Consider the following 11,623-nt stretch of genomic DNA (forward strand, 5'->3'; position numbering starts at 1 on the left):
GTGACGTTAACCACTATACCGCTTGGGCGGCTAACATTTTAGTGCTGCAATGTAACAACTTTAAAGAATATAACCTCACCAGCTGGAAAAGAATCGCGAGATGGAGATCACGGCAGGCAATGGGTTAAATTAACCGTACCTTATTGTAAAAATAGATGAATACTTTGTCTTCTGTATCAGTTATTCAGCTTCCACAGTAGTAAACTTTGAAAAATGTTTTACCTGCGAGAAGCAATCTTGAAAGAACTATTAGCATTTTAATTCCAACAAAGTAAACTCTCTCTTTCTTCCCAATTCATTTTCTTCAATTCTTCCCAAATTCTTCAAATTAGTCCTTAAATTAAATATACCATCGCACGCTTGAAATGAGTGCCAGCAAATATAAAGGAGCTGAGACAAGTCACTTAACATCTTAATTTGCTAATATATCTCCTACTTACTTTCCAATTGACGAATCTGTTCATTAACTCAGGTTCATAAGTACATGACATATGTAGAATGTACACAAACTAATCAACTAAAGGGGTTAGGTTTGGTTATTTGACTACGTCAAAGCACACGAGGACCAGCTTCCTAAAGGAAGGGATGCATTTCGGGACCTTCTATTCTGTATATACCTTAAAAAGGATTTTTTATATTCCCTTAAAACGGGAGGACACTTTAAGGGAAACTTGGAAAAATGTTAATTATGCATCTAGTTCGTTCACCTGGGAATTGAACCTGGGTCATGCTTCCGGAGTTCAGTGGTTTTGACCGCCCTGTTACTAATGGGGCTATGAATTAAAGAAACTGCAGCGTCTTTTATGAATATTGTGAAAACAATATTATGCAATCGAACGTAAATAAACACCATTTTGCAAGAAGTGACACAAAAATTACACGCATATTTTACACATATAAGTTTATGATTTTAAAAAAACGCATTGTAGAGGGATTAGGATTTTCGAAGCAGGACACATGAAAAATGAGCAGCGCCCTCGCTGAGACTCGAAACTTTACCTCTGGAATACGCGCCGAGTGTGCTACCGTTACACCACGAAGGCATGCAGAAAGGATTGAGAAAATGTCTTATGACATAGACTATATTTCTAAAAAATACGGATATTGTATATTGTAGTAAATACTATAATGCTACTACAATACTTAATTTTCTTCATGAAATAAATATATTTTATTTTGCATAACGTATTCGCTCATTTTCTAAAAACTGTTATTTTGAATACTAAGTATAAGGTAAACTTCCTTCCATAAAATTATTTACTACTAATACAATATTTTCTTTGCTGCTAGTTTAGAACCCGTAGCATTATTATACGCTGTATTTTATTTGGTAGTTCTCAGTCATCAACTGGCAACACTAAACAGCTGCCACATTTGTGGGAAATACATACAACACGCATATTACTTTAATTAAATTTTTTATTCGGATTTCTTCGCGGTAAAGAAAGAGTAGCGAACGTGTGTTTGCGAAATGGCTTTTGCACACAATATACGTAGTATTCGCCTTTAAAATTCGGATTTTTAAGTTCTACGTTGAAATACTTTTCCAAAAGCTTTTCCTCCATCCATAACAGCTCCTAGTTGTTCTTTTATTATGAGGCTGAAATGAAAAATATTTTCCTTTAATTTTCCAGCTCTGCAGCACGCAATGAGTATTACATTAATAAGCTATAAACATGCCCAGACACGTTTTGACTTTAAGTTAGGAAAGTTGCGTCTTTATTCTCGAGCTAGCACCGGGTTTTGCGAGGAAATATTTATTGCCTACTTGGAATTTAATTCGAGAGTTCCGTGTGACGGGTGGCAACAGCGAAGAGTGGTCTCATTTAATTTACATCCCTAATCACTTTTTCCGTGGTTTTCAAAAGACCCTCTATTCTGTACGAAAACTGAATTAAAACACGGGCAGAAAATTAGAAAAATGGCTTAATTATAGCAAAGGGGCTTTTAGAAGCACAGATTTTTGACCGTAATTTGGCAACACGTGATTTTTAGGCTGCTTGCATTTTTTAGGGTACCTTATTCACAGCAGAATGAGTTAGTACATGGTTGTAATTTATAGGTTTGCGTGTTTTTTTACTGCTAAATTACCGCACTGAACTATTAATGGCTTAGAGAACGGTCTTTATTTGCGTGGTATAATTTATGCTTGAAAATAGCCTTGGAGGAAAACTTTGTATATTCTTGTAAGAAATAAAATTTTTAATAAATATCTAATGCCATCATTTGGCGGCATCTTAATAAATATTGAAATTTATTATATTTTCTTAGCAAATACAAAATGAGGAGTGAAATATGTGTTCAGATACTTTATCGGTGGGAAATATTCTGTTCTAGACAGTTAAAATGAATAGGCGTAACTTCATCTACTGGGCTTAATCTTTAAAGTTTTTACGAAAATAAAAACAACTACTTGTATAAATTCATATCGCTCAGTTGCATAGATAAGTAATGACTCCATTCCTGTTCTCTGGGAATATTGGAGAGATTTCTGATTAGAATTCTCTTACTTTAAAATATATTGCTTGCGTTTATATAGTTCATGTTGGTTTTTATAAATAAAGGCCCTTCAAACAGCGAAATCTTAGTAAGTTATTTAAATATGAATAGAAAAATTATGATCTATAATTAACTATTTTATAAATAACATGTTATTTATATTAACACCAGCGGAAGTACTCGATGCCAGTTAAGTTAGGTTGAGAGTAATGCATCTAATAGAACGATACCACTTTAATCCTTCTCTAATAGCGATGCAGAAAATACTATTCTAGTCATACATTTTTAAGTCTGATGCAATATGGAACCTACATAAAATGTTTCGATAGAAAAATTAGCTAATTGTCTCTCATTATATCAGCAACAATGGCACACAATTTTTAATGATTTTCGTCTTTCTAATCAAATGGTCGTAAAAGCTCAAGTTCTATCCAATATTTCACCTATATACAATTTAAATGTGGCAAAAAATTTATGATAATTGATCAGAAATCAATAACACGAACAAACAAACATATACACAGACAGTCTTCTTTATATGTAAATATTTTGTAAAACTTACAAATTTTTGATTAACAAACTCTACGATTTGAAAACGAGCAGTTACAACAGTTTTCAGAATAAAGCATTTTTATCTCCAACGCGCGAGATTGTTGCCACTCAGAAAAATGAGTGCGAAAATTAGCGCTTTCAGAGTTTTTAATTAATATTTCGTCTAATTAAAGTCGTATTAAGATGGAAATAATCGAAATGGCTTTCCACGAATTTTTGGAATCGGGAATAATGTATTTAGCGTTTGGCAATCTTATTTTTATTTCATCGTAAAACTTCGAAATTTTTTGTTAACAAACTCTAGGATTTGAAAGCGAGCAGTGGCAACAACTTTCGAAATAAAGCAGATTTTCATCTCCAGTCTACCAGACTGTTGCCACTCGGAAAAATTAGGACGAAAATTATCGCTTTCCCGAGTTTTTAATTAATACATCGGATTTTAGCTCCATTGTTTTTGCAAAAAAGTGAACGTCGACCTTTTCCAGGACCCAGAAAAGAATTGTAGAATATTTGGTGACGATAGCTATGGTAGTGACTGAGGTATTAGCGAACGAACACACAGACTTTATTCTAGATTATATGTAAGATTCATTTTGATTTCAGTGTACTTGGCTATGTTTGAATAATACTAGTATTACAGGCAGCGAATACGAAAACACATGAGAGTTTTGGACTCAGATTTCCTCTTGCTACATAACCGTTTGTGGCTATTTTAAATGCATTAAATGTTGCCAATAACTGACCAGATTGTAAAACTTTCCCAATTTTACCTCTTTGTACGAAGCAAACGAAGTATTGTAATCACGAAAAACTTCGGGTATTATATTTCAATGAAAATATTTATTTTGTTCGCTATCGTATGGAATTTAACGATATTTTAGCTTGACACCTGTGCGTAAGGACAGAATAAAGGACTGGATTCAGAAGAAAATTTTTCGTGAAGTCTGAACGCGTATTTCGCGTAACTCAAAAACGAGTAACATCAGAATTTTGAAATTTTGCATAAAGCACTGCTATAACATGTATTTGTGCACCTCACGTTTTAGTTCAAAACGGTCGCATCGAAAGTGGATAAGTTTTATATACTCACTCTATTAGGGCTCAGTTTATTTTTAATTCTTTTATGTTGATAAATTGTGTGTTTTTTGCTTTAAAAGGGATTGAATTATGTTGTTCTTATGTTTCGATTAAAGTTTTTATGCTTTTAGGTAATCGACGTGCAACATAGTTGTAGAATTATCAATAATTTAAAAGCTATTTAAGTGCTATTAAGCCTAATAAAGCAGTCATATTTGTTTACGTTTCAAACTTAGCAGAATAGTGAATTCAGTTTCTGCACCTTCAGTGTCTTTTTGCCGAGTGGGAAAGTAAACTTTCAGTTTCGTGCACTGAAAAATCCGTCTTCTTGCCAGCTGGCTGAATTTATTGTAAAAAAAAAAAAAAAAATTAACTGTTTTCATTGTACTTGGTGTTTTATTCTTTTCTATATTTTTCAATTTTTGATGAAGAAGTTTTGAAGTTAAGTGTTTAACCTTGAAGCTAAGTGAGAACTAAATTAATTGAATGAGAAATATATCTCTAATGAAATTCGAGGAAATAAGTTTAAACAAAATGCAGCAAAAAGTATTTATCATTTAATAAGCCGTATAAGGAAATCATGTGGTATCAACACCAGATTTTTTGTATACGTGTAAGGCTTATGTTTGTGATTTATATCACAAAAGCCCGATAAAAAGAAATATTTCTTTGAATATGTGAGGCAAAAGTAATTGTCGGTTAGAAACGTTTTGTCGGTTCTAGTCTTCGCCTGCTTTTTAATAAATGAATTCTAAACCACTTAATTTCTAAATTCCATTATTATTTCAGACTTTACTAATCCGTTATATACGTAACTTATCTGATGCTCCATTAAAAGCTATATTACTTTCAATCGTTTACAAAGATATGGTCATTAAGGTAAGATTCATATTACTCAAAATTAACTTTTATTTAAATAGAACTTTCAGACAAGAATAAAAACATAAAACAAAATTTCTGTTCGAGGCTTTCGTGCGATTTTGTTAGACTTTACTCAAATGCTTCTATCATACTCACCAGAGAAAGAATTAGAAACCGACTTATTATGGAAGGATCGGAAACAAAAACGATCGGTTTCAAGCAACAAAGACATTGTTGCTTGAAATCGAATAAATTAATCAAAAAAGAGGAATTATTCCGACATTTAAATAGTGAGCAGTTGAGTCAATTATTTAAGTCAATTATTTTCTTCTATAGGAAAACGACTTGTAAATTGGATATGTAAGGGCCGCATGTTCGTAATCTGATTCATATTCTTATTGTTACAAACATTTGGCCATGGATTTACATCTGATACATTGAAACTTTGAACAGCGTTAGAATCATCGCCTAGAATGAATAATTTGACTCTGGGTTACGATGAAAATTGTATTCGCTGACTTGGTTACATGTCAGGATGTGAATGCACGCGGCTTATGCTTCCATTGTACTCACCTGAAAAAAAAATTAGAAACTGAGTTATTATGGAAGAATCGAAAACAAAAACAACACAGTGTTGCTTAAAACCGAATAAATTAACCAAGAAAGAAGAATTTTTCCGATCTTTAAATAGTGAGCAGTAGAAAATGTCGTATTTTTTCTTCATTAGGAAAGTGACTTAAATATGAAAGGGCCCCTTGTTCATAATATGATCCATAATCTTAAGTGTTACGTAATTTTGGCCATGTTGTTACATCAGATACATTGAAATGTTGAATTGAGATAGAATTATTATCTAGAATACTTTGATTGTGTGTTACGATGCAAATTTATTCACTGACTTGGTTGGATGTCCTGATGTGAATACATGCGGATGGCATCTTGACACTGTTTCTCTTTCCTTGTTTGTTGTTCTCACAGATTTTGTTTGACAGTGCTTTTTTTATCAACAATTTGCTGATATCTGCTGCTGATGTTTGGTGCTGCTGCTTGTTGTTTTTTATGAGCAATATGCTGACAAAAACTGATTAGAAAGTGTATTTTTTAAATACTATACAAAGTATTTACTCTGCCGTCTTAACATGTCTTCGTGGTGTAATGGTCAGCACGCTCGGCGCTGAGCAAGAGGTCCGAGGTTTGAGTCCCGGCAAGGGATTTGCTCATTTTTGATTTTTCTTGCTTTAAAAAAATACGTAATGGCTCAACAACAATTTTAACAACATTTATGCTTTTAGGGTAGCCTCCCAGACAGGAAGCGGTTAGGAATTCTGACGGCCGTAACGAAAGGCCCGGGTTCGAATCCTGGAGAAGGCGTGAATGTAAATTGTCTGTCCCTTCATAGGAGACAGCTGGGACTCACCTTTTAAGGGCGTCCATGATAAAGTGACCACAGCTTCCGGCCTTAGTTGTGGCCAACGTCTATAATTGCTAGTAGCCGCCATGTGAAAAAAAATGTATTTTTACTGTAAGCTTTATTGGAGGTGGACTTTCAAATTTATAGAATGGTTCGTTTTTGCCAATAACTTAATACAAAACTAGGTTATTCAATATCTCAAATATCGGCAAATTTTAAGCAGAGGAGTTTGCCGATATTTTAAATCTTGGAGAAGTACTTACAAGTTCAACCTTATTCAGCATTAACCCGCAATTTTGCTGTAAGATAGTTGTTAATTCTTTTTAGCTTTTTAATTTTTCAGTTTTCTTTCAATTAATTTTACTGCTGCTTGTCATTAGAAGTGTGCCTAAAAATGTTTATTTGAATTTTATTTAAAAATTATTATTCTTTAAAATTCATTTTTCAAGAACGCAAGACAAAAATCAAAATCCTTGGAATCTGATTTCAGGACTACTGTTTACGGTAAGCACTTTTCTGCTCGCTTGCCTCCACATGCTAAGTCATGTCACCTGACTAAGCTAAAATGGCTTTTTTTTCCCTGCTATGAATTTCGTGCTTTCAATGTTTGTTCTTCAGAATCTTTGCCTGATAATGAACTCAATTATTTGAGATCAGTTGCCACTGTACGAGGATTTTCTGCCGTGGTTATTAATAAATCCTTTAAATATTTTTCATCTTGCCATCAAAGAAGAGATTCCACTGTTAAAAATAACAATAAGAATCTTCTCGTGCTTCCATTTCATCTTTCTATCAATTACAAAATTAAACGGATTCTCCAGAATTTCAGTTCTCGAGTCATTTTATTGCCTATTAATAAAATCCATGGTTCGATTCTTAAAAATTTCATTCCTGTCTTTAATTGTTTGGGCAGGTTTGAGATATATCGGCCAAACTAAAGGAGCGTTGAAGATTCGCATCAAGGAACACGAATATTATGTGCGGAAAGGCGAAATTAACAAGTCTTCGATAGCTAATCAAATCCCAACTTCGACTTTATCCAACTTCGACTTCGACAGGAAATTTAATCCCATCTTCGACTTTGCATTTATAAAAAATTATCCTGAAAGCTTCCTCCATTTTCGAATAGTGTTTTCTTGAAACTTTTCACATTTACAAAGATTTATCTTGTTTAATTAATGACTTTAATTCCAATCCAATCCTTCCTAACTCTTTCAAAATTCTATTAATTTAATTTCTCAATTTTCATTACTATTTCTGCAGAAAGCTGGAGGTACTTTCTCTTTCATTTCTCTCTTTTCATTTTTTTTTCATCTCTTTCATTAAAGCTTTCTCTTTCATTTTACTTCTTTTGGTATAAATACAACTGTGTATTTCCCTTAGATACAGTTTTTCCCCCCTCCTGATGAAGAGGGACCTGTGCCTGTTTTCAACAAAGTCTTGACTGACTTGGTTATTGCTTTACCTATTTTCATGTTTTACTATGGAGTGTTTTTCTTCTGACTTGTACATTTTGTGCTTTTAAACGCCCTATTGTCAGTCTTTAATTCCTTATGTGTTTGTGCTTGTTCTTCTACTTACTAGTTAATAATTTTGAATTAACAGTCGCTGCTAGAAATAATAAAAATAGTAATGAAACTATTTTAGAACTACTGTTGATTATTTGAAAACGTGGAAACACATTTTCGTGTAACTTTTGTCTTTTGATTACTTTTCCTGTCAATCTTATAACTAAACAAGATGTCTGCAAAGTTTTTCAACACATTGCATTTGTATAGAATTTGATAGAATCGATAATTGTGCTTTGAATATTAATTTTATATCTTAATGGGCATTTCTATTATTAATAGAAAGCGTTATGTAATGAAATTTAATTGATAATTTTTCTCGTGAATGAGTACGCCGTTAAAATGGCTTTGACCCCGGGGGTGAACCGAACGGAATTACATACCATCATAGCGGGAAATTCTTCCAATTTGCAGTGTTGAATATAATGTACTAATAGCAGTTTCTATATTTTACAAAGCCTCTCTTGTCCAATATTAGCTCATATTAATATTCGCCTTGAGCACCTGAAACAATCACTCATTTATACTTCTTGCTGGATGAAAACAAGCCTTATTATTCTGTGATAAACTTACCATTCGGGAATTATTTAGTCTTGAAAACTGCAGACTCTAAGCGTTATCCTGATTATCTGCATTAAATTCTGATAATTCCAAACGTAATGTTATTCATGGAGGTTTCTGCTTACGCAGTGTCTTGAGATTATATCTATTTTACCAAAGACTAATCTATTTTTGTGTATGTTGGACGTCCAAGTTGAAAAGGAACATTCCGCTGGTTTCTCTAAGTGGCAGATTCTTATATTAACACAATGAAAGTAATGATGGTCCTTGTCACCTTCCTCTCCGCACTGGTAGAAGGAAGTATCCCTAAGTCTGAATATGCTGGAAATCGTCCATGATCTTTCAAGAATTGTATTAGGCTAGCACGGTGGGTCTTGATTTCCATGTTAACTTTCCGCAAAAAGCTAAATATTCTATGTCCTACCTCTGCCTTTGATCATCTACTTTGCCAATTTCATAGCAAACGTATCTAAGTTGCTCTTTTAATGTGAAATCAAGGAAGTTTAGTAGGTTGCTTTAGTAATTCCATACCATTAGCTGCCTGCTTGGCCAGAAGATCCACGGCTTCATCGCCTTGAAGCTCTGTATGGGTGTGGGAAACCATTTTAGAGTGGATCGTTGTGAGATATATATTCGTAGTCATTTATATATTTAGGTTTATCAGGACTCCTATTACTTCTAATTGACTTGGGAAATTTATTGGAGTTCTGAATAGGAATAGGGAGCTTACTCAAACTATGTTCGTGTGTGTGTAGAAGTAGCAACACCAATTAGAAGGGTTAACTTTACTCTTTATTTCTCATAGAGTACAGCCGCTCCCGTACTTCGGAATGCAGAGACCAGCACTTTTGGCCTAAAACGTAGAAAATAAGAAATAAACTAACTTAATAAGAACTAAACTTAAATGCTTTACAGAGCCTATTAACGCAAAGATTGGACTTTTGACACTACGTATGTAGCGAGCGAAATGCAAATACTACAGTACGTCTCAGTATATCAGCAGGAACTAAGTTCTGGCCGTAAAGGCAGACATGAACTGACTGAAAAGCACGCGCGTGGCAGGGTAACTAGAAGGTTCTCTTTTCTCTTGGCTAAAAGCCACTTCTTAAATCCCTTTACAGTTTGCAACTCATTAACATAAGATTCCTACTCGCGCTTATTCTGGCCGGAAATAGAAAATCAGAAAGGAAAAAAAAAGTTTTAAAATAAAATAAACTTTAGTAAAACTTAAAATTATTACAGATTTACATCAAACATTAAATTAGAAGCATATAGTTAGGAAGTCTCTTCAAGATGACAGTTCTCCAGCAACAAGACACGAGGATGACCTCCTACATGGTTATTATTGTGTTTTGCCCCACAGAAATTCCTTTCCCAATCTGCGTGTATATGTTTTTTATCAAGGCTTAAATTCAGCTGGAGCTTAGTTTTAGTACTTCTCACCCTTTTATAATGAAAATATAATTAAAATCGGAGCCCAAGGTAAGATGAACTATTTACAGTTTACTCTGTAGAAACATTAGGTTATTTGGAAGCAAGAGATGGGAAAAATGAGCAATGCTCTCGAACCACGGACCTCTCGAATACGCGTCGAACGTGCTGACCACCACACCACGAAGGCATGCTAAGAAGGTGGGAGAAATACTTTATAACTTAAATATTAATTATTTATTTACTGTATCTATTTATTTTATTTTTACTTACCTTTTTTGACAGCCTTCCGTAGGGGTTTTGAGATTTTAGAAGCTAAGAACTGTTAGTTATTATTTTCTAATCTTTATAAGTTTTTTATTGTTTAATTTTTATAATTTTACCACTTATTATAATTATTGTTTTCTGTTTCCTAACTTGCTTCAAGTGCATGGATATGTTTTTGCAAGTAAGTCATAAATATACACTTCTTGGATTTAATATGCAACGAAAAAATGAAAGGAATGACCCTCAATACCTATTTAAGATTCCTGCATATTTTCGCATTATGTATTTTCATCAGTTTTTAGGAAGTGAATTAATTTAAACAATCTTAAACAATTTTGGGTCTCTGCCCACTTAGTTCATCTGCTGTAAATTCTGGAAACTAAATTATTTTTCAATGAATTCCTTGAATTACCCCGTGCGTGATCATGTGATGTATAAGTGGAAAGCAATTTCTAACTAGTATACGTAATTTCAATCCTCGACACCGTTCATTTATCATATTCCTTAACCAAGAAAAAAAAAACTCTACAATTTGTTTATGATAAAAGTGCTTGATTTACTTAACATTTAGTATTTTTTTTGCAAAATGCAAAATTTACTATTGCGGATGATTTTCTTTGCAAAATGCAAAATTTACTATTGCGGATGTTTTAATTGTTTTTTAAATAAAAATTGCTTATTGTAACGTAATAGAAAATACAGAATACCAAAAGAACAAAAAAATTAATAATGATGTTTTATAAAATAGCAACCTCAGAACAACTTGAGCTTTCGTTAAACAATGTGCGAAGATATAATTTATAATACTTTATCACATATCTATGTAACGTGTTTCCGCCACAGATATGTAAAATAAAACAAGTTTATTGAAATTATCTGCGATACTTATTTGAAGGAAACCATCTTAAGAAATTAAAAATTATAGAAATATTAATAACAATAATTATAATGTGCTTACAATTTATTTACAATAGACTTGAAATTAAAATATCTAAAATATAATACATAAAGTAAATATTAAAAAAAATAAAATCCGAAAGTTTTCAGATTTCATATTACCCCTAAAGGGACTATTTTTAATGTTCTGTGTGCTACCTTTATTTATTAAATATGAGGTCCTTCGCACTTAAACCACATAAAATTCAATTCAACAGCAGTATAAAAAAACATACAGTCTCGCGCACTGGAGATAAAAATGTTTTTTTTCCGTTAACGGGAATTAATTCCTGGGAAGCTAATTAAATAATTAATTAGTTACTGAAGGCAAGACAACGAGGATTCTTTCCTTTATAAGCTTATGTTAAGTATATTAAGTTAAATTTTGCTTAACTCTATGTATTTTGTTTTACTTCAAACTTATATCCATGAATTCATTGGCATACGTGCTTTAGTTTGA

This window comes from Stegodyphus dumicola, chromosome 2, assembly GCF_044657685.1.
Source record: "Stegodyphus dumicola isolate Sdum_Otavi_A_Nest chromosome 2, ASM4465768v1".
Taxonomy (NCBI): domain Eukaryota; kingdom Metazoa; phylum Arthropoda; class Arachnida; order Araneae; family Eresidae; genus Stegodyphus; species Stegodyphus dumicola.